General features: G+C 42.7%; 1 pseudogene; it reads right to left on the reverse strand.

Moving 5' to 3' along the window:
- Positions 1 to 23718, reverse strand: part of LOC138242482 (zinc finger protein 271-like) — a 372248-nt pseudogene that overhangs the window by 161416 nt on the left and 187114 nt on the right.

The following is a 23718-nucleotide window of genomic DNA, read 5'->3' on the forward strand; positions in this document are numbered from 1 at the left end:
GACACAATGGCCATCACCACTTCCACAGCCACTGACTACTGAACAATAACAGACACAAACTGGCCATCCCTGCTTACACACACACTGACTACTGACCAACATAACAGACACACTGACCATCACCGCTCCCACAGCCACTGACTAATGACCAACAACAACGGACACACTGACCATCACTGCTCCCACAGCCACTGACTACTGACCACCACCAGCAACAGACACACTGACCATCACTGATACCACCAACAACAGACACACTGGCCATCACTGCTCCCACAGCCACTGACTACTGACCACCACCAACAACAGACACACTGGCCATCACTGCTCCCACAGCCACTGACTACTGAACAATAACAGACACACACTGGCCATCACTGCTTACACACACACTGACTACTGACCAACAACAACAGACACACTGACCATCACCACTCCCACAGCCACTGACTACTGACCAACAAGAACAGACACACTGACCATCACTGCTCCCACAGCCATCGACTACTGACCACCAACAACAGACACACTGACCATCAGTGCTCCCACAGCCACAGACTACTGACCACCAACAACAGACACACTGACCATCACTGCTCCCACAGCCACAGACTACTAAACAACAACAACAGACACACTGGCCATCACCACTCCCACAGACACTGACTACTGACCAACAACAACAACAACAGACACACTGGCCATCACCACTCCCACAGACACTGACTACTGACCAACAACAACAGACACACTGACCATCACTGCTCCCACAGCCATCAACTACTGACCACCAACAACAGACACACCGGCCATCACTGCTCCCACAGTCATTGACTACTGACCAACAATAACAGACACACACTGGCCATCACTGCTCCCACAGCCACCGACTACTGACCAACAATAACAGACACACACTGGCCATCACTGCTCCCACAGCCACTGACTACTGAACAACAACAACAGACACACTGGCCATCACCGATCCCACACACACTGACTACTGAACAATGACAGACACACACCGGCCATCACTGCTCCCACAGCCACTGACTACTGACCAACAACAACAGACACACTGGCCATCACTGCTCCCACAGCCACTGACTACTGACCAACAACACCAGACACACTGACCATCACTGATCCCACAGCCACTGTCCACTGACCAACAACAACAGACACACTGACCATCACTGCTCCCACAGCCGCTGACTACTGACTAACAACAACAGACACACCGGCCATCACCACTCCCACAGACACTGACTACTGACCAGCAACGATAGACACAATGGCCATCACTGCTCCCACAGCCACTGACTACTGACCAACAACAACAGACACACTGGCCATCAATGCTCCCACAGCCACTGACTACTGACCAACAACAACAGACACAATGACCATCACCACTCCCACAGACACTGACCACTGACCAACAACAACAGACACACTGGCCATCACTGCTCCCACAGCCACTGATTACTGACCAACAACAACAGACTCACTGACCATCACCACTCCCACAGCCACTGACTACTGACCAGCAACAATAGACACAATGGCCATCACTGTTCCCACAGACACTGACTATTGACCAACAACAATAGACACAATGGCCATCACCACTTCCACAGCCACTGACTACTGAACAATAACAGACACAAACTGGCCATCCCTGCTTACACACACACTGACTACTGACCAACATAACAGACACACTGACCATCACCGCTCCCACAGCCACTGACTAATGACCAACAACAACGGACACACTGACCATCACTGCTCCCACAGCCACTGACTACTGACCACCACCAGCAACAGACACACTGACCATCACTGATACCACCAACAACAGACACACTGGCCATCACTGCTCCCACAGCCACTGACTACTGACCACCACCAACAACAGACACACTGGCCATCACTGCTCCCACAGCCACTGACTACTGAACAATAACAGACACACACTGGCCATCACTGCTTACACACACACTGACTACTGACCAACAACAACAGACACACTGACCATCACCACTCCCACAGCCACTGACTACTGACCAACAAGAACAGACACACTGACCATCACTGCTCCCACAGCCATCGACTACTGACCACCAACAACAGACACACTGACCATCAGTGCTCCCACAGCCACAGACTACTGACCACCAACAACAGACACACTGACCATCACTGCTCCCACAGCCACAGACTACTAAACAACAACAACAGACACACTGGCCATCACCACTCCCACAGACACTGACTACTGACCAACAACAACAACAACAGACACACTGGCCATCACCACTCCCACAGACACTGACTACTGACCAACAACAACAGACACACTGACCATCACTGCTCCCACAGCCATCAACTACTGACCACCAACAACAGACACACCGGCCATCACTGCTCCCACAGTCATTGACTACTGACCAACAACAACAGACACATTGACCATCACTGCTCCCACAGCCACAGACTACTGACCAACAATAACAGACACACACTGGCCATCACTGCTCCCACAGCCACTGACTACTGAACAACAACAACAGACACACTGGCCATCACCGATCCCACACACACTGACTACTGAACAATGACAGACACACACCGGCCATCACTGCTCCCACAGCCACTGACTACTGACCAACAACAACAGACACACTGGCCATCACTGCTCCCACAAACACTGACTACTGACCAACAACAACAACAGACACAATGACCATCACTGCTCCCACAGCCATCGACTACTGACCACCAACAACAGACACACTGTCCATCACCACTCCCACAGCCATCGAATACTGACCAACAACAACAGACACACTGGCCATCACCACTCCCACAGCCATCGACTACTGACCAACAACAACAGACACACCGGCCATCACCGATCCCACACACACTGACTACTGAACAATAACAGACACACACTGGCCATCACTGCTTACACACTCTGACTACCGAACAACAACAACAGACACACTGGCCATCACTGCTCCCACAGACACTGACTACTGACCAACAACAACAACAGACACACTGACCATCACTGCTCCCACAGCCACCGACTACTGACCACCACCAACAACCAACACACACTGAACATCGTTGCTCCCACAGCCACCTGCTCCTGACCACCAACAAATACAGACACACACTGGCCGTCACCGCTCCCACAGACCCTTCCCATCACCCTCCCCCTTTCAGCAGAGTCTCACCTGAGTCTCCACTGTCCACTGAGGGGACTGAGACTTTTTTACTCAGCATCTCTCTCCCTGGGAATGAAGCAGTAAGTCATGTTATTTAGTCTGCAGACAACACAGTCACCAGGAGTTTTTTAACTTTGAATCTCTAAATTCATATTTGTGTACTATATTAATACAGTCCAATATCACTGTCATACAGAGAGGCACTTCTCATGTGTGACCCTAGACCATTCTATAATACTGAACTACACATCCAGAATACAGAGAGACAGCACTGGCAGTATGAGTGACAGATACTGTAATGTGAAGAGACAGTGCAGTACTTGCTATGTGTAAACTGGCAATGAACTCTTACCCATCTTCCTCTTCCAGAGAAGAATGCAAACCACTCCTGTTGCAAGAAGTACCAAGCAAACTGCAGTTGCAGCTACACTGATGGCAACTCTGGGATCTTGGGACTCGGATCCACCTGACAACACACACAGCACAGAGTTATACAGTGTGTCAATGTCTATAGCACAGGAGACTGGAGAGCTTCAGTGTAGAATTAGTACAATATAATCTGAAGAGTTCCAGTGATGTACCCCATGTCAATGTAACATTGTAGTTGGAGCCACGGTGAATAACAGTACATCTGTACTCCTCTCTCTCACTGGCTCTGATCTCCACACTCTTCCTCAGCTGGAAGGTGGCGTTACCGTTGGGTCTGATCCCACTAGACTGCACCTCCTCTGTCTCGTTCTCTCCATTCCTGGACAGACTGACCACTATGTCTCCAGGGTAGAAACCAGTGACCAGACAGGAGAGATAGAGAGTCTGAAAGAATCCCGTTTGCTTGGCAGAGACAAACACCTGAGGAGAGACTGAAAGACATGGATTAATGAGACCCACTGCCTGGACACTCCAGTACATTAACACTGCACTGAGAGAGAGGGGGTTAATACAGACACACTGACTGGACACTCCAGTACATTAACACTGCACTGAGAGAGAGAGGGGGGTTAATACAGACTTTGACTGGACACTCCAGTACATTAAAACTACACTTAAAGAGAGGTTTTAATACAGACACACTGACTGAACACAAACATGCTTCTTATCTGTTTATTCTGGAATAATTTCAGAGTTCGCTGGGTCACAACCAACAAGGATCTTAACATTGTATTACCAGAGCAGGGTCAGTAAAGTACTTCAGCCTTGAGAGCTTTACAAAACCATATGTAAAACCAACCAAAAATAAAACACAGCTCCCTATTTTTAGGAGGAATAATATGAGCAACTTCTTCAGTATTACTCACTTTGTTCTCTCTAGAGTCTAAAATAAACCATCACCAAAAGCTAGACTGTCTCTCAGGTTCTCTTCAAACAAAAGGCCCCGACTTGTAAGCCACCACCTTCGGAGCCAGAGAGAAGGCGGATAATTCCTCACAGCTCTGAAAAAAATGAGCAGGCTGTTTCCCCCCCAAGGTATCTTGGGACTTGAAGTTCTCTTCCTGCACAGAGGAAACTACAATTTTTTAAACAGACAGGGTCAAGAGGTTAGAGGCTCCTCAAAACTCTAGACCCAAAGCACACTCCCTCTATAATTATGCTTACGTCTCACTTTTCTGGACACTTCACTCATAGCACTTTACAAGTAATGGGGACTCCCCTCCACACCACCACCGAAGTGTAGCCCCCACCTGGACAATGCAAAGGCAGCCATAGTGTGCCAGAACACTCCCCTCACACCAGCTGTCAGTGGGGAGGAGAACAGAGTGATGAAGCCAGTTCATAAATGTGGAGTTTTAGGAGGCCATGATGGATAAAGGCCAATGGGACATTTTTTTGGCCAGGAAACCAGGGTACCCCTACTTTTACCCCTACTAAAACCCCTACTCTTTTCAAGAGATGCCCTGGGATTTTGTATGACAAAAGAGTGTCAGGACCTTGGTTTTAAATCTCATCTGAAGGACGGCGCCTTTTCACAACCATCACTATATTGGGGCATTAGGGCCCACAATGACCATCGGGTTAGCGTCTCCTACTGTCCCCCCTAACACCTCTTCCAGCAGCAACCTTAACTTTCCCAGGAGGTCTCCTATCTAGGTACTGGCCAGTCTCATGTGTAGTGGCTCTCACAAGGCACCAGTTCTGTAGGGGTTTGGGCATTTACTAGGACAATTATTAATTGTAGCAGTAAATCACAAAATTATTCTTTTAATGGCTTTAGAATCCAACCATGCGGTATAACTCAAACAACGCACACACACAGGTACTAATACACAAGAATACATTTATTAATACATACAGTATGCATGTAAACCTAACAGATCTTATCATGAGGGTTACCAGAATACAAAAGATATATATTCATTCAATCACGAAGAGTTACACATATCAAGAGGACATACGTTTGGTATACAACATTCATTTAGACCGTTTCGTAAATGAACTTGGTCACAACTTCTACACTAGATACTCAAAACAAGTACATAACTCTTAGGAATTAAATTGATATCAACTGGTTGGGATAACAATTGAATTCTCAAGCTGTAATGCAGTGAAGTTGAATACTCATCCAATCTCTGGGGATTCAGATCTCCTGCGGGCACAAAGAAACAGCTGCAGGCTTGTTGCTGTCCAATCCACACTCTCTGGCTCCGTGCCAGGCTGTGCTGTGCGGCTTGCGACAGTGCGCTGCTGATGCTCTGCGCTGCTCTCTGAAGACCGGCTAGTTAGTGTTGGCTTTAACTAGTGAAGTTTGTGCACAGGAGAAAAGTTAACTGTGGGTCCCAGCAGGTCAGGAAGTGGACCGGTTCGTTCCTGATGAAGCGCTAGTTCTGAATAGTGATTCAGCTGTCCACAGTTCCAACCTGTTCACGAGGCTTGCTGCTGGTGCTAACCTCGGGTGGATCCTTTGGTTATTCGTGGCAACCTCCGCTCTCGACTCTTAGAACAAAGGAAAGTTATGGCACTCGGACACACTTGCCGTTCCGTGGTTGTCCGGGCTGAGTCTCAGGATGGTCAGGAGGCGCGCTGCGCCCTTCTGCTCCTGGGCGGTCCTGCCCTGGAATTCCCTTTAGAATTGTCCGAAATAGTCTCTCAGGCCCTCTGTGTTGCTGTTTTTACCTGGAGGAACTTCAGCTCGTTCATTGGCTGAAAGTTCCATGGGCATCAGAGACCCTCGTGGGTTACTCAGCCCTACCAGTCCCTGATTGGTTGATCAAGGTGAGATATGAGTCACTTACTCCTGACACCTAGGAATGCAGTCCAGATGTCCATCTGGCACTCCCTAGACAGATAAGCGCCAATGGATGACCATTGATCATGATAGCCAGGCTTAGCTAAGTGCATCCCCTTTGGGAGCTGTCCCTTATCAAAAGAAAACATCTTTAAATCAGCCTGCATGAATAGTTTCTCTGTGGCTGCACCACAGAGATGAAGAGAGAGATGGGGCCTCATTTGGGAAAGCACAGCAACACTTAATTCCTGTATTTTAATAAGCCTTGCCGCTACACATGCCTGCTGAGCTTCAGTGGGTTGTTAGTTGTGAGTTGCAGGGTGATATGGCTGCTGGCACATTTATGCACACCTAAGTCCTGGCCCATATTTTTTCACAATTTCCTTTCACACACTCACCTGAGTGATGTCCCCTGACCTTCAGGCAGCTGTCCATGAGCTCGGGACAGATGTATTTCAGATAATCTCTGTTCTCTCTGTTGTAGTCTGTGTTGCGGTCCATGTGCATCTTGAGAGACTGGTGGATGGGAGAGAGACCCTCCCACTGGGTGTTGAAGCTGTCGAACTCGACCATCGTACCCGATCCAGTCGAATGATTCCACCCTCCCTTTCTCATCCTTTGAGCAGCCCACAAACCTCTGCAGGACATGAACCCCTGAGAGACGGACAAGAATGAGCTTCACTGTTACCTCTCTTCAACATCTGAGAGACCACCAGAGAAATAACATACACAATTCACAGGCAATCAACATTATGTGTCAACAAAGAGTTCTATACATGTGAGGACAAAATATCACATATTTGTGACAAAATATTAGGTTTTTCCTCTCACCACCAGTTACGTTTTTTAGCTCTTTCATTATTTCAAAGAAGAAAAGCTCCTCCAGAATGCATTGGTTTGCAGAATCTACTGCGACCTGCTTCAGCCAGTCCTGCTTGAACATGACACGCTTCATACCACTGCTGTACTCCATCAAGGGCTCCCCATCCAGAGAGACTAAGCCCTGGAATTTCCCATTCTGTTCCGAACCAAGTTCAACCATATATGAGTCTACCAAAATATGTCTCTCTGGAAAAAAAAGAAATGGTATGTAAATACTTACTGCACAGTATGTACACTTCAGTACAGTAACACTGCACCGAGAGAGAGGGGATAATACAGACACACTGACTGGACACTCCAGTACATGAACACTGCACTGAGAGAGAGAGGGGTTCATACAGACACACTGACTGGACACTCCAGTACATTAACACTGCACTGAGAGAGAGGGGTTAATACAGACACACTGACTGGACATTACACTGCATTAAGAGAGGTTAATACAGACACACTCAACATTATATTATATTGCAAAGGAACAAGTAATAGGTTTATTCCATGCTGGAAAAAAAAGAAGAAAGAGAACACAACGTTTTGGCCGTGGAGCCTTCTTCAGGTGTGTATTCAGTATTATATGTAATATAATACATTCTATTATGTATAATATAATACATAATAGAATGTATTATATAATATAATATAAAATTATATTAACAGTGGTCCTGGAGAGATGGTTTGTTTGCATTTTTTTCATTCCAAATCAGCTGATTTAACATAAATCAGTTCATGTATATAAATAAAGCCTTTTTGTCACTGCCTCTCCCAGCTTTTCAGGTCTGTCAATTTTCAGCGCTGTAGACACTTTTGGTCCAAATATGAGCACACTTTCCTTGGACCTTTATGAAATTACCCAGCTAGGTGAGTCTGGCAAGACACAAATTGCTAGAAATCACTCATTCATGACAACAGGCCTGTCTGTACGTTAAATCTATGGAATTGAGACGTGAAGAGGAAATTATGTTTTTGTTGTTGTTTACGGAAAGCGTATCATAATTATCATAATTAATGACCCCCAAGGCTGTAACCGAAATGTACAGATGCAAACTAAGTGACGACAATAAAATAATGATTAAAGTATAGCTTTAGCGATACATAAACATAAAAAAACATAGCGAACCCTTATCACGAGTTTACTACTCGTGCATCTGGAAAAGCACCAGCAGGACTCACCTCCAGCGACCCAGCCTGGAAGACCCAAAACCACCAGAGCCGCGAACAGCATCATCATGCCCCTGCTCTGTTTGATTCGAGCTCTTAAAAAAGAAAAAGAGCCCTTAAGACACCAAAGCGAAGGTGATCGTGCAGGTGAGGACGCCAGTGTTTCGTAACACTCAAGTACTTTCGGTTTCGGTAACCTGTCAGACTCGTTTTACACGCAGGCGGTGCTCAGAAAGCCCGTGTATTTGCTTGTGTGTATCGCAGATACTGTTTTTACTGGTAAAAAAAAAACGACATAGGGAAATTATATACAAACTGATATCATGAGAGGCCCCAGGAAAGATACTGTATAAAATAAAAGTTATTACAGTTTGTTGATAAAGCACTAATACTCCTTGGCTGGGTTATTTCTGACCTGTGCGCGCAGGACAGACAGCTCTGAGTGACAGCAGGCGACACACCTGGGCGCAGGACCGGGGTAAAGTTAGCTCGAAGTTCGAAAACGATTTTGGCACGCCTGTAGCGCTTTCACGAAACCTCTTAGAGTTGCGAGAATGCTTGTTTTGTGTATAAAATACATTGTGGATGCTTTCTCAGCCTTTACTTTTTCGGTTTTATGACATTTTTTTGACCAAGCACGAATATTCTTTTGTCCATATCTCCGCAATGGAAGCACAGAACGCCGTCAAACCAAATGCATTTTAAAGACCACGACTTGTGGATATTTCCACACCCTTTACATCAAACTATCAGTGAGCTAATTATCTTTTTTTAAACCTCCGGTTTTTCATCGATGCGTAATTACGCACGAACTGGAACCCGGGGGACCGCTGTGTGCACACGTTCACAACGCGAGAAATACTGTTCAGATTAAAGATTAAAATATTATTTTCTCAGCAGCTTATTAAAAACAGCTCCCATGATGTTCAAACCGACGTTTTACACAGAACACTGACACAGCTTTGCATTCTGAATCTCTTTTTCTCATGCTTTTATTTAATATGGCACAATGCACTGGGATAGGGGTATTCTGTTCACAAACCAATAGCATTTAAACCACAGCACCCACAATGCTGCAAGTGTTTTGCACACTAAGCAGGTCCTCTGACTTTTCCCAGCTTTGTTTTGGGTTGTGGAACCTTTCTTTATATTTTTAAGGATTTTCTGAAGATTACACTACAGCTAATACACTGGGATAGGTGGGTCGTCTTCATGGCTCAATAGCATTTCAAATACAGCACCCACACTGCTGTACCCAAGTGTTTTACACACCAGACAGGCCCCCGAACCTCATACAACCTTGCTGTGGCTGTGGCCCCTTTCTTTAATTTTTTATGATTTTCTGAAGATTACACTACAGCTAATACACTGGGATAGGTGGGTCGTCTTCATGGCTCAATAGCATTTCAAATACAGCACCCACACTGCTGTACCCAAGTGTTTTACACACCAGACAGGCCCCCGAACCTCGTACAACCTTGCTGTGGCTGTGGCCCCTTTCTTTATTTTTTAATGCTTTTCTGAAGATAACACTACAGGTAATATAGTGCCATAGGTGGGTCGACTTCATGGCTCAATAGCATTTCAAATACAACAGCCACACTGCTGAAACCAAGTGTTTTACATACCACACAGGTCCCTTAACCTTATACAACCTTTCTGTGGTTGTGGCCCCTTTATTTATTTTTTTAATAAGAATTTTAGTTTTTCAATATGGCACCATTAGACAGGCGGTACATGGGGATTGGGGGGTGCTATTCATGAGTCAATAGCTCTTCAAGCACAACAGCCACAGTGCTGCAACCAGGTGTTTTACACCAGACATTTCCCCTAACCTTATACAACCTCGCTTTGAGTTGTGGAACATTTCTTTATTTTTTAATGTTTTTTTTTACTGTAATCAAGTGTTGTGCTCACTAGGCAGGCCTCCTGACCTTTCACAGTCATGCTTTGTTGTGTGCAACTTTAATTATCTTTTTAGGATTTTTTGAACATGGCAACTTCCACCGAGACGGGTGGGGGGTGTGGGGGTGCTCTTCAATAGCTTTTTCATCTATTCATCTTTATTTTTTTATGAGTTTTTCAATATGGCACCATTAGACAGGCGGTACATGGGGATAGGGGGTGCTCTTCACGAGTCAATAGCTCTTCAAGCACAACAGCCACAGTGCTGCAACCAGGTGTTTTACACACCAGACAGCTCCCCTAACCTTATACAACCTCGCTTTGAGTTGTTTAACATTTCTTTCAAATCACTTGGGTTCATCAATCATTTGATCATTTTTCAGCGTGGAATAAACCTATTACTTGTTCCTTGGAGATTACCATCTGCTGATAAGATATGATCGCTATATTGACCATATACAATTTCTTGCATAAGGAATTCATATTTTGCATACACCGATCCCCCCGGAGTCCCAAGTGATTCTGGTTTTGGAAAGCTAAAGGACAATGAGCTTCACGATACCAGGGGGACAGTGGGTGGTCAAGTCTCCCCTAAACAATGGATCTTGTCAGATTATGATGTCAGTGCATTTAATAATGTTGTTGAACTCTCTTTAGCCCAAATACAGAGGAGCCCTGACCCAGAATGTTACACATACTGACAGAGAGTGATCTCATTATGTGTGTTTGGATTTTAACAACTATTTTTATTGTTTGCTAGAACCAAAACAATCTATGTTAGACATTTTCATCTTCAGCCAAAAATACAAACCTGTGTACGTAGTGTGGTGCAGGGTCTTGTCCCATCCTGCTCTTGGTCCAGGTTGGAGGGTTGCACCGATTCTGAGTCTTGTTAGCTGGAATGGATGGGTTTGGGGGTGTTGATACCAGAGTGGTCCAGGAGGGGGGTGCAGGTGTCTCAGGGGCATTCTTGTTTTTCTATGAGTTCAGGTTGATTCTGTTGGTTCTGTCATGAATCTCCCTCACGCAGGCAAGCGCTCCCGCATTCCCTTGAGCTCTCCCCATACCAAACGTGCACATGTCAATCAGTCCTCTACTTAAACCCTCATCTGTCCCCCGGTCATTGCTCACGATTGAGATTCTCTCCCGGAGCTTACCTACTAACTACGCCTTTGCCTTACTATGACTTCTCCCCTGGACCTCGACCCCGCTTTTCCGACAACCGCTTTAGCCACTCGATTTTGTACCTTCGCCTGTTTTACGCTTTCTCGGATCCTGACCCCAGCCTGTCTCTTCGTTTACGCCTCTGCCTACCGACGCAACTTCTACGCCTTCCCGGACTCCGACCCCTGCCAGTCCCTCGACTACGCCTTCGCCTGTCGATTCTGTGCCTACGCCTGTACTACGCCTTCCCGGACTCGGGCCCCTGCCTGTTTACTCCGACTATGCCTGCGTCTCGCGCCAACCCTACCAAGGGCACCGCATTGGATCCCTATCCTCAGCAGTCAGCCCCTGCGTGACAGGTTCTGAGTGTCTTGGTTACATCCATTTGTGTGTATAGATGAAAAAGCTATTGAAGAGCACCCCCACACCCCCCACCCGTCTCGGTGGAAGTTGCCATGTTCAAAAAATCCTAAAAAGATAATTAAAGTTGCACACAACAAAGCATGACTGTGAAAGGTCAGGAGGCCTGCCTAGTGAGCACAACACTTGATTACAGTAAAAAAAAACATTAAAAAATAAAGAAATGTTCCACAACTCAAAGCGAGGTTGTATAAGGTTAGGGGAAATGTCTGGTGTAAAACACCTGGTTGCAGCACTGTGGCTGTTGTGCTTGAAGAGCTATTGACTCATGAATAGCACCCCCCAATCCCCATGTACCGCCTGTCTAATGGTGCCATATTGAAAAACTAAAATTCTTATTAAAAAAATAAATAAAGGGGCCACAACCACAGAAAGGTTGTATAAGGTTAAGGGACCTGTGTGGTGTGTAAAACACTCGGTTTCAGCAGTGTGGCTGTTGTATTTGAAATGCCATTGAGCCATGAAGTCAACCCACCTATGGCACTATATTACCTGTAGTGTTATCTTCAGAAAATCATTACAAAATAAAGAAAGGGGCCACAGCCACAGCAAGGTTGAACGAGGTTCGGGGGCCTGTCTGGTGTGTAAAACACTTGGGTACAGCAGTGTGGGTGCTGTATTTGAAATGCTATTGAGCCATGAAGACGACCCACCTATCCCAGTGTATTAGCTGTAGTGTAATCTTCAGAAAATCATAAAAAATTAAAGAAAGGGGCCACAGCCACAGCAAGGTTGTACGAGGTTCGGGGGCCTGTCTGGTGTGTAAAACACTTGGGTACAGCAGTGTGGGTGCTGTATTTGAAATGCTATTGAGCCATGAAGACGACCCACCTATCCCAGTGTATTAGCTGTAGTGTAATCTTCAGAAAATCATAAAAAATTAAAGAAAGGGGCCACAGCCACAGCAAGGTTGTACGAGGTTCGGGGGCCTGTCTGGTGTGTAAAACACTTGGGTACAGCAGTGTGGGTGCTGTATTTGAAATGCTATTGAGCCATGAAGACGACCCACCTATCCCAGTGTATTACTTGTAGTGTTATCTTCAGAAAATCCTAAAAAATATAAAGAAAGGTTCCACAACCCAAAACAAAGCTGGGAAAAGTCAGAGGACCTGCTTAGTGTGCAAAACACTTGCAGCATTGTGGGTGCTGTGGTTTAAATGGTATTGGTTTGTGAACAGAATACCCCTATCCCACTGCATTGTGCCACATTAAATAAAAGCACGAGAAAAAGAGATTCAGAACACAAAGCTGTGTCAGTGTTCTGTGTAAAACGTCGGTTTGAACATCATGGGAGCTGTTTTTAATAAGCTGCTGAGAAAAGAATATTTTAATCTTCCTGCTGTCAGTAGTATTGTGAATATAGTTGACCCTTACCTGAATGAAAACAGGATGTAAAGGAAGGGTTTCAGAAATCAAACAAAGCTTTATTCCCGTGCTTACAGTCTGGGTAATGGGAGACTGCGCTGTTCTGCTTCCTATGGTCATATACGGGTTTTTCGCATGAAGCCGTATTGAACAGTATTTCTCGCGTTGTGAACGTGTGCACACAGCGGTCCCCCGGGTTCCAGTTCGTGCGTAATTACGCATCGATGAAAAACCGGAGGTTTAAAAAAAGATAATTAGCTCACTGATAGTTTGATGTAAAGGGTGTGGAAATATCCACAAGTCGTGGTCTTTAAAATGCTTTTGGTTTGAAGGCGTTCTGTGCTTCCATTGCGGAGATATGGACAAAAGAATATTCGTGCTTGGTCAAAAAAATGTCATAAAACCGAAAAAGTAAAGGCTGAGAAATCATCCACAATGTATTTTATACACAAAGCAAGTGTTTTTGTAACTCTAAGAGATTTCGTGAAAGCGCTACAGGCGTGCCAAAATCGTTTTCGAACTTCAAGCTAACTTTACCCCGGTGGCGCAGGTTCACACAGACGCACCTGTCGCCTGTGAAACAGACAGCTTGAACCATCAGTCTAGGACACAGCTAACCTAGAGCCAGGTGACCCAGGGTCCAGGACTGGGAACCCCGAACTCGCTGTGTTTTAGTCAGTGAATGTAATTTACCCGAGTAGGGTAAACACGGTCTCGCGTCGGTTTTAGCCTTTTAGTTACTGTACGTGTTCTGTGATCAGTATGTTTTACTTATCACGGTTTGTCCTGTCAGTGGCTTTTCCTAATTTTAATTGTGTGTTTGTTTGCGTATTTGTTGTATTCAGAAAAGGGTGGGAAGTGTCTAAAATAACTTTATCAAACGCGAGAGCGCGGTGTCACTGCAAACACGATTCACGGGCTCCGTGGCTGCTGGACTCCTGTCGTCATGGCAACCGGGGGAAAGCACATTGAACAAGCCGACGTACAGAAATCCCGGAGCACCGCGAACATGTGACTCGTTTACAGCATGTTGATCCCTCAAATGAACGGGAGAGAAACAGAAACAACATTTCGGCTGTTCAGACATCTTCATGGTCGACACTGCATTGTTTTTATAGCGTTGTTAGTCGAACATTCATCTGATACCGAAGAGCTTTACTGTCTCAGTGGATATAATAGTCTCTGGACAGACTCAGTCTTCACAATAGCAAACCACTGCTCTGTTAAAATAGACAAAGACTCTCTGCCTGAATTCCTGTATATTATCATGTCCCAGGTCTGTCAGCCAATTACCAGTCTGTACAGAGCTATTACCACAACAGGTTCTTCTTGACTGCTAACATACAGATGCAGCCATTCAAAGTGCGCGTCACAGACACGTACCGCAGGTGACGTCGCTCAGTATGACGCAAGATGACGCGTGGCACCGCAGTAAGTGATTGGTTGACCGACAGGGGCACTCGTGGTCCGTTGGTCTGTCGTAGAAAGACTTACAGTAAAAACGTCTTTGCTGTGCCCGTTGTAGATATTGAATTTTACCACTGAAGGGAAATCTTAGTAGCTGAGCATAAAAAGAATAGGAGCATACTGTAACGCGTGTGAAAGCCATAAACGATATTAATTTTGGAACATAAACATACAGTATATAGCTGGTCTTGGTACTTTAAAGAAAAAAATACACACCGGTATTCCATTTCTCCCTAAACATTGTAAGCTTCGAAGTCTTTAACTAACGTGATACCGGAGTCAACAAGCATACTTTTAGAATTTGATTAAAAGGGAATATAATATGGAATCGCGTATTTCAAGAATTTAATAACGGTATGATTATATCCGTGTACTGCGGCAGGGCTGTGTAGGGCTGTTTCGCCTGCCTGCTCATGCGAGCTGTCTTGTAGCCTACTGGTCTAGGTGCGTGCCTGCCAACGGGCAGGGTGTGTGCTCGAATCCAGTTGGTGCTGGACCTTCCAGTTTTATTTATTTATTTTTTAATCGCGTAACATAAACATATTACCGTATGCAAACTGTACTGTATACAGTATGTATATGTATATTTAATGTCTTAATTGTGCCCGTTTAATTGAATTTAAAAAATTATTTAACACGAACATTAAGCTGTTTACATCTTCCGCCTGAGAACAGTCACCCGTTGCTACCCAACGCAGAATGGTGATTGGCTGACACCATCTGACACCCCTCTGATTGGAGAAAAAAGACGTGCTGGTTTGCTATACATACTGTAACAGGAAGAGGATTTCTTTCTATTCAAAACGTGTATTTTAAAAGTTTAAGAAGTAAAAACCTTACAGCGTACACAGATTTCTAAACTGATCAGGATCGTTATCTTTGTCTTATGCATAATAATATTCACCGCTCTGTGCAGCAAATTAATAATAAACTTTATTTTATATAGCGTTTTAAACGAATAAGTAATTAGATTGCTCATAAACCTAATCACTTGCTTTTTCTTTTTATTTAGGCTCAGATTTCAACTATAGATCGTATTATTAATAACCATAATAACAACCAACCAACAAAAACAACCATATAAACATAATACCAACCAAAAACATAGATAACAACCACAATACAAAATCAAATATATCAAACCATTTTACTCTCGCAAAGTCCTCCAATTATCATAATCCCGCCCCTTATGCAAAACCAAACCTTCCTCCCATCCCAGTTTATCCTGTTTATCATAAACAAAATCCACCTCAATTTTCAACATAAAGCATTACACAAAATCAATACCTCAACACTCCATACTCAACAACGATAATTCACAAACAGCCAGAACATGTAACTACACATTCCCAAACAGACCTAATTTCCATAGCCCCGCCCCTTATGCAAAACCAACATCCCTCCCCTGTTCTCTCTCTCCCCTGGCGGTTGTAATTGTTTTTATTTTCAAATAAATTTTAGCAAAGTCATGCATTTTAAAAATCTTAAGATTTTTATATTTATGTCTTTATTTAGTGGTTTCATTAGTGACAAAGGCTAAACTTTCTTGGAAAAATGTCTTTTATGTAAACCATGTTTGCTATTTATTCATTCAGGGCTAAAATATGTTCATTGTATTCTAATGAAAGAAGGGTTCCTTTCGCCGTAGTCGGGAGCCTAGCCTTTAACTAGTAAGTACTGTACTTACTGGGTTTTTGAGGGGGGGGGGAGTGTCTTTCGCTGGAAATCTCGCCTCCTACTTTGAAAATACCCGTGAGACCGGTTCAATTCGTCGCAGCCAGCACTCCTGCAGAGAGGGGGGTTGTACTTGCAGTGTATGCAGTACACGCGTTATGCTCTTCGTTAATGTCTAAGCCGGAACATATCATTATATCTCATTTTGTATTTCTTAAAAAAAATCGTTTTCCCAGCCTAACAGTATTGTTTTTAACCTGTAAATTTGCTGGACAGAGAGGTGAACATTATTACACAGAAGACAAAGATAGCGATTTACGTTGCATTGTGTATCGTGCTGCTTTAATACAGTTTTAAATAATTGGAAGTCTAAACAGTATCAGCTTTATTTATGGGTTTTAAATAAAGGTGATTTAAACGCGATTTAAATCAATATAAATGTTTATATTGTAACGCATAGGTGACTATTCATTGTTATTAAAATGACTTAAATTCGATCATGTTGTGATATTTAGAAATATACATTTGTTTGGTGCGAGTGAAGTTTTATTTAATCTCTGAGCCATACTGATTCTTCTGGAAGCCAGTTTCCGCCAGGGAGTAAAAAAAAAACACACTATGGTATTCTCTCCAATGCAGTGCAGTTAAAAACATACCTCTGATGCTGCTCCTAAATGAATATCGTTTATGACCATCAGAAGCTTTATGCTCCTTTTCTTTTTTCCAGTGGATTGAACAGGGAGAGGCATTTCATGATGTACTTTTCACTGATGAAACAACAGTGGCTCTGGAACAGTTTTCAACCATGTCGTTTTATAAAAAGGGGAGATATGTACACGTTACTGAAGCTAAAAGTTTAGCCTTTGTCACTAATGTAAACACTAAATAAAGACGTATAGAAATCCCTACGTTACAGACTGTATATGGCTGGTATTGGTAGTTTAAAGAAAAAATACACACCAGTATTCCACTTTCTCCCTAAACATTTTAAGCATCAGAGTCTTACATGTGGTTATTTATTGCATAATTTAATTTTGAAAGCCACTGAGACATCAGGTACTACTGTTGTATTTATGAAAAAGAAACAAAACAAAAAACATACTAACAACTGTGCCATCCTACTCCTTAGTTAATACATTTTATTATTCATAAACAGTTAACATTGTTAGCAAAATATTTTGAATTATATTTAACCCTATTTTTTCTTTAGTTTTGTATTTAACTTATTATATGATAGTCAGACTTAATGTATATTTGAACAATGAAATGAAAATATATTTTTACAAGATTTTACATTAAGCACTTAAAATTAATATGGTTAATAAAAGTAAACTGTAACATGCTGTAACAAGATCGGTTAAACTGCGAAGAAAATGCTTTCAGAGAAAATGTTTCAGGTGTGAAGAACATAGATCTCTAATGCAATTTCAACCAAACCTGTTCCCACACACCCTGCCCCCACTACCATTAGAATATACACAAACATTTTAGCGTTTCATTCTGAGCAGAAGACCCTCACACCTGAAGAGTGCTGGCTGTGACGAATTAAACCGGTCTAACTGGCTTCAATCACAGACCATGTGACATGGGACTCAGTAAACTAACAGCGCCACTGGATTTGATAATACCTAACCAAAATCCGCAATATGGAAACAGAACCTGTGTGATTGTTGATAGATGATGTACTCGTAACATTTTTTCTAGACGAACTACAACATTTAAAAAATGACTTGTATGTACTTGATATCTCTAATCAATCCACGGGTCCCAGCACAAAACGAAAGTAAAATGCATACCGTTTCGCGCTTCTTATTAGTTGCTCAAAAGTAATTTGACCGTATGAAATGCATAATATAAACCTAGAAACATATACGTGAGCAGTACTTAAGCACTGTAGTATCGGTGTTAAGACATACCTCTCAAATACTGTAAATCAAGTTAAGAATATCTCAAGACCGATTCTGGTCGTAATGAAACCATGTTTCGTGTATGTTTTCTTTTTCATCTTGAAATAACTCATTTCTAAATACCTTTTTCACTGTTAACATCTTGCAGCAACTTTGCGAGCAAAATATACACTCTGACAGTTCATCCTGCTACCAACATTAAATAAAACAAATCTTAAGATTTCTATATTTATGTCTTTATTTAGTGGTTTCATTAGTGACAAAGGCTAAACTTTCTTGGAAAAATGTATTTTATGTGTTGCAGAAAAAACTGACTTGCTTTAACAAAATATGTTTACAAATCCTTTCACCTGGCATTTTCGTAGTTAGAAATTATGGAACGCTCTGTTAAAAGCAAGGGAGTTTTTATGTCCGTTGCAGTTCTTTTGCAACATGAATATAATTATATCGTTATTAATTTCTTGAGATACGCGATTCCATATTATATTCCCTTTTAATCAAATTCTAAAAGTATGCTTGTTGACTCCGGTATCACGTTAGTTAAAGACTTCGAAGCTTACAATGTTTAGGGAGAAATGGAATACTGGTGTGTATTTTTCCTTGTGATATTTTAAGCTCTAGTTGAATGATAGGTGTCGCATTTTAAATCATTTTCGTAGTTAGAAATTATGAAACGCCCTGTTAAAAGCAAGGAAGTTTTTATGCCCGTTGAAGTAAAACAAAATGCCTGACAAAGTATGGCTTGGACAGATTCCAAGTGCTTGTACAAATGTGCTAAAGAAATTATACTTTGAGTATACAGCTTGTCCAAAGTCATCCATTATTAATACTATTAGTAATATCTTCGGTAAAGGCTTTGATGCATAAATATTTCTGATAAAGGTAGGTTGTGTACTTTTGTCCAAATGAGCAATCTTGCTTTCATAAAATATACCAACATTTTAATGACTGAAGATTAACATGCTGTAATACACTGTTCAAAATTAAAGGCTCAAATGCTGTACATGAGAGGTTAAGCTCCCCCTGGCGGTTTTACAAGGTGACGCCGGATAGTTTCCGGCAGAGCGTCAAATGACGCGCGATTAACCACGTGACACTGCGTGACACTGCGTGATACCGCGACACGCCCACCGGGGTATGCCGCAAAATAACGCACCCATTTTGAATGGCTGCATCTGTATCACCTCCGACATCCTACATCATATATCTAGTCTAAAAGTTCCATTACTGGAGCAACATTTCCAGAAAGAAACAGAAAGATACATCAGGTTTTGTGAGTAAGATATCTAGTACAGGAAAGTGCTTGATCCACCAAGACCACAACCATCACAGAGTAAAATATTATGTTTTATTCTTCACATTCATTCCTAATCTGGATAGGACAGAGACAATCCACACTGCCCCACACACTCATCTTCCACCTCATGCTTTTTCTTTTTGGCGCCTGTAATATAAACAATGCTGCTACTCACACTGGCAACCCACTAAAGCTAAGCAGTTGTGAGCCTGGTCAGTACCTGGGAAAAGGTTGGGGAAAGGTTGCTGCTGGAAGAGGTGTTAGTGGGGCCAACAGGGGGTGCTCAACCTGCAGTCCATGTGAGTCCTAATGCCCAAGTATAGTGACAGTGAGACATTAAATCGAGGTCCTGACTCTCTGTGGTCATTAAAAACCCCAGGGCGTCTCTCGAAAAGAGTAAGGGTGTAACCCTGGAGTCCTGGCAAAATTTCCCATTGGCCCTTACCAACCATGGCCTCCTAATAATTCCCATCTATTAATTGGCTTCATTACTCTGCTCTCCTCCTCACTGATAACTGAGGAGTCAATGTTATTCAGGTCAATATGTCCTTGCCTTCCCAAACATCACAGCTTTTATCTCAACATCAAGTCCCTTACCAAATACCGTGAACTAATAAAAACACTAACAATTCTTTCTATTTGCCAAAATGTTCAGATTATTTCTACTTTTATGTTTCCCCTTTTCCTTGAATATTCCTGATACTTCTACAGGTTGGACGTTTATTCTTTCAAAGATGACGTTCATTATGCCCTTAAATGTTATGGTTCCATCATGTCGCCACCAGAGGGCACTGCAATCTCCCTTTGCTACTCCAGCTGCACAGCAGACCCACAGACTAAGCAGATGTCTGTACCCGATCTACATGTTTGTTGTGCCATGCTCTTGGTGTTTCGTTTTTCTCCCTGCATTCCTTACCTGGTTTTAGACTTTGGCATTTTTCTTGACTTTGTTATTGGTTTCTGTTCAATTGTTGACTTCCTGGATTATTTTCCTGGTTCTGGACTTTTTATTTGTTTCTAGGAGTCGGTTGCAGATTGTGTTTTATTCTCCTCATTTACATTTCTTTGATAGCTGGAACCTGGATGTGGTCCATTCCTTGAATATCTGAGCTGTTGGGCACCCTTTCTAGCAAATAGGAGAAAGATGTGTTAAAGTCCCAAAATTTGCTCTTTTGGGCTGTTCCATGTCAGCACAATTGGAACTCATTTGCCACTGCCCACTGTAAAATCCCCAACCCTACTAGGACCGTAGGCCTTTTCAAGACTCCGAGAGAGGCTGCTGAGCATGATTTCCCCACAACTCCGGCAGAATTTATGATTCTTTTTCACTGTTCACGTGTCAACACTTAGGTCCTGGACTTCCACCAAATTCACTCTGCAGTCTTGGGACCAATCAGGCTTACAGGAGCGAGACAGGCAGGGTGCCTGACATCAGTCTAGAGAATCACCCTCAGACCTTGATGCAACTGGAATGCCTTTTGTTTTCTGGGCAGGAAGACAATGACATGATCGCATATAATGGTATATACTGGTACACACTGACTGACACACTCAGTGACTGACACACTGACTGACACTGACTGGCAGAACTCCTGACTGACACACTCCCTGACACACTGACTGGCATTTCTACTGATTGACACACTCCCTGACACACTAACATTCCTTCTTTGGCTACTGGGCTTTTTTGTTTACTTTTTGGCCTAAATAATTAATTTTCAAACTTTGGCAAATAATTCAATTTTCAGCCCCCAAAACCATTTTTCCACATAACTTTGGAATTAATTTGAATCCTTTAAACATGTCCTGAATTTGAATCCTTTTCCGAATGGTCATCTTCCCCTTCTGGCCAGTTGTGCAGTGTCTGGGATATTGTTGCATGCACACTGGCTCTGGCTGGGCTATAAAAGTCTAAATCGTTTTCCAAATTGCTATTGGCCTCTTGGTGTGGTCTCATTTTGGCTCCTTCAGTGTGGAGGGTCCGTCTGATGGAGGCAAACTAAGGCAGAGTGTATGACCATTGCCACTCTACATGCCTTGATCATCTTCACCATGTCTTCCTGTAAGTGATCAAGGTCTTTGGAAAAAAAAATATCCCCATCTACTGAGCCGAGCTTTTTCCCCAAGCTTTTGAAAGCTCCTTGGTACTCCTGGATGAATCTCTACCAAGAAGAGAAAGCCAACATAGGCCACAGTCAACAACTGTAGAACAAACATTTCGAACAACATTAACAAGACCCAAGCCTCCTTCCTCGAGCTCACTCCAAAATCCACAGCTCATTCACTCTGGTTTACACCCCTGCCTCTGCAATCTGCTGCCCCCTCCTGGTCCATCTGTGTCACTAATCCCGTCTCCGTCTCCGTCTCATCTCATCTTCTGTCAAACCCCAGCTTTGCGATTTTTAGCCATTGTTTTAAGTTCATTTGTTAAAAGGCAATTTTAGGAATTATAAAGTTCGCCCTAAACCTTTTTCATACATAGTTTCTGTAAAATCAACCTTTCCTATTCTCTATTAATAACTACAAATAAGTTTGAATTTTGCAGTCCATAAGAGCTAGCCTCAGTGATCTGGCTACATTACCCTCTAATCTTGTACAATTTGGCTTACATCACAAACCTGGTGAAGAAATTGCTCACTTCCAGCCCCGATTTGATTTGCAGTGGGACTTGCAGTGTGTCACCAATGGGTGCGCTCCACATCAGGGGTGAGTAACGATGAGTATTGGCATAGGTGAATGTAAGCAATTATCATATGGAATTATAACACTATATTAAAAAAAAATTTACATCCCTGGGTGGGCTCAAACCACAACCTTTCAGTTAACTGACAAGCGCGGGCGAACCTATTGCGCCACAGAGACAGATTTTTTTTTGCTAGCGGAAATTATCGTCTTCAAGGTGTATTAATTAGATTTCCATTTTTTTAAATCAAAATGTGCATTTTGGTCTGATTTTTACACATACGGGGATGTTAGCACAGTATTCAAGAAGGTGAAGAAATAAATGTTTGACTGCTGGCTCCACACCGAAGAGAACAATAAAATCGTTACTGGAAACTACAAGTTAGAATTTAGCTGGTTTGATAGAAGCGATTATGGCGATTTGCATCGTTCTCTCAAAAGCATAACTGTATAATCAGAATCTTGACAAATACTACTGGCCTGGAATGTCTTGCGATTTTGAAAAATTGGCAGGTTTTATAATTTATTGAAATTGATTTTGTCTCATGTTTAATTGAAATTGTCTTCATGAAATATATTTATTTGTTAAAAATGCTCTGATGTATATTTGCAGGTTTCGCAATGCCCCAAATTTCAGTCAAGGAAGATCCTTATAAAGCAAGATACAACATGCTCTCTAATAGAGGCCTCTTGACTTCATTCATTAATTCATACTGTATGTACTCTGTTTACATTCTCACTACTGTCAGTCACTACTTTCTGTACAGATGCTTGCTAACATTTCCTTTTCAGTTGTTTGCCAATTTTGGGAGCATATCATATCAGCATGGATTCCAACAATTACTGCTGAATTTGTGTGCAGAGTGAAAGCAATAGGATGGTGACACAAATGACATAACACTGGAAATGTAGAATTAATTTTGACTTTAGGTCAAAGCAGGATTAACGGATCCATAATGCAATTATTGAAAGACTCAAGGAGAAGGTTGAAATGTGCAATGTTGCCATTGAGTTCTGGATGTGAATTTGTGAATGAGGTATTTGTTTTGTTACTTTCCAAATAATAACTGAATTGAAATAATTGTGGCATTTTGACATATTTTACTCCCATTTTTTTAAATAAGCATTGTGAATATGCTGAACGTGAGTACCTTTGTGTTCTTTTAACATGTAAAGGTTAACACAGTTCTCTGCAGTTTGCTAGACATTAAAAATCTGCTCCATTTCACCCACAGACCAGATGAATGAGAGAATGAATGGCACAATTCAGTTACATTAAAACAGTCCTTGGTTACACACAAATCAGTTAATAATATATTAATATTATGTTTTTTATGT

Source organism: Lepisosteus oculatus, chromosome 14, assembly GCF_040954835.1.
Source record: "Lepisosteus oculatus isolate fLepOcu1 chromosome 14, fLepOcu1.hap2, whole genome shotgun sequence".
Taxonomy (NCBI): Eukaryota; Metazoa; Chordata; class Actinopteri; order Semionotiformes; family Lepisosteidae; genus Lepisosteus; species Lepisosteus oculatus.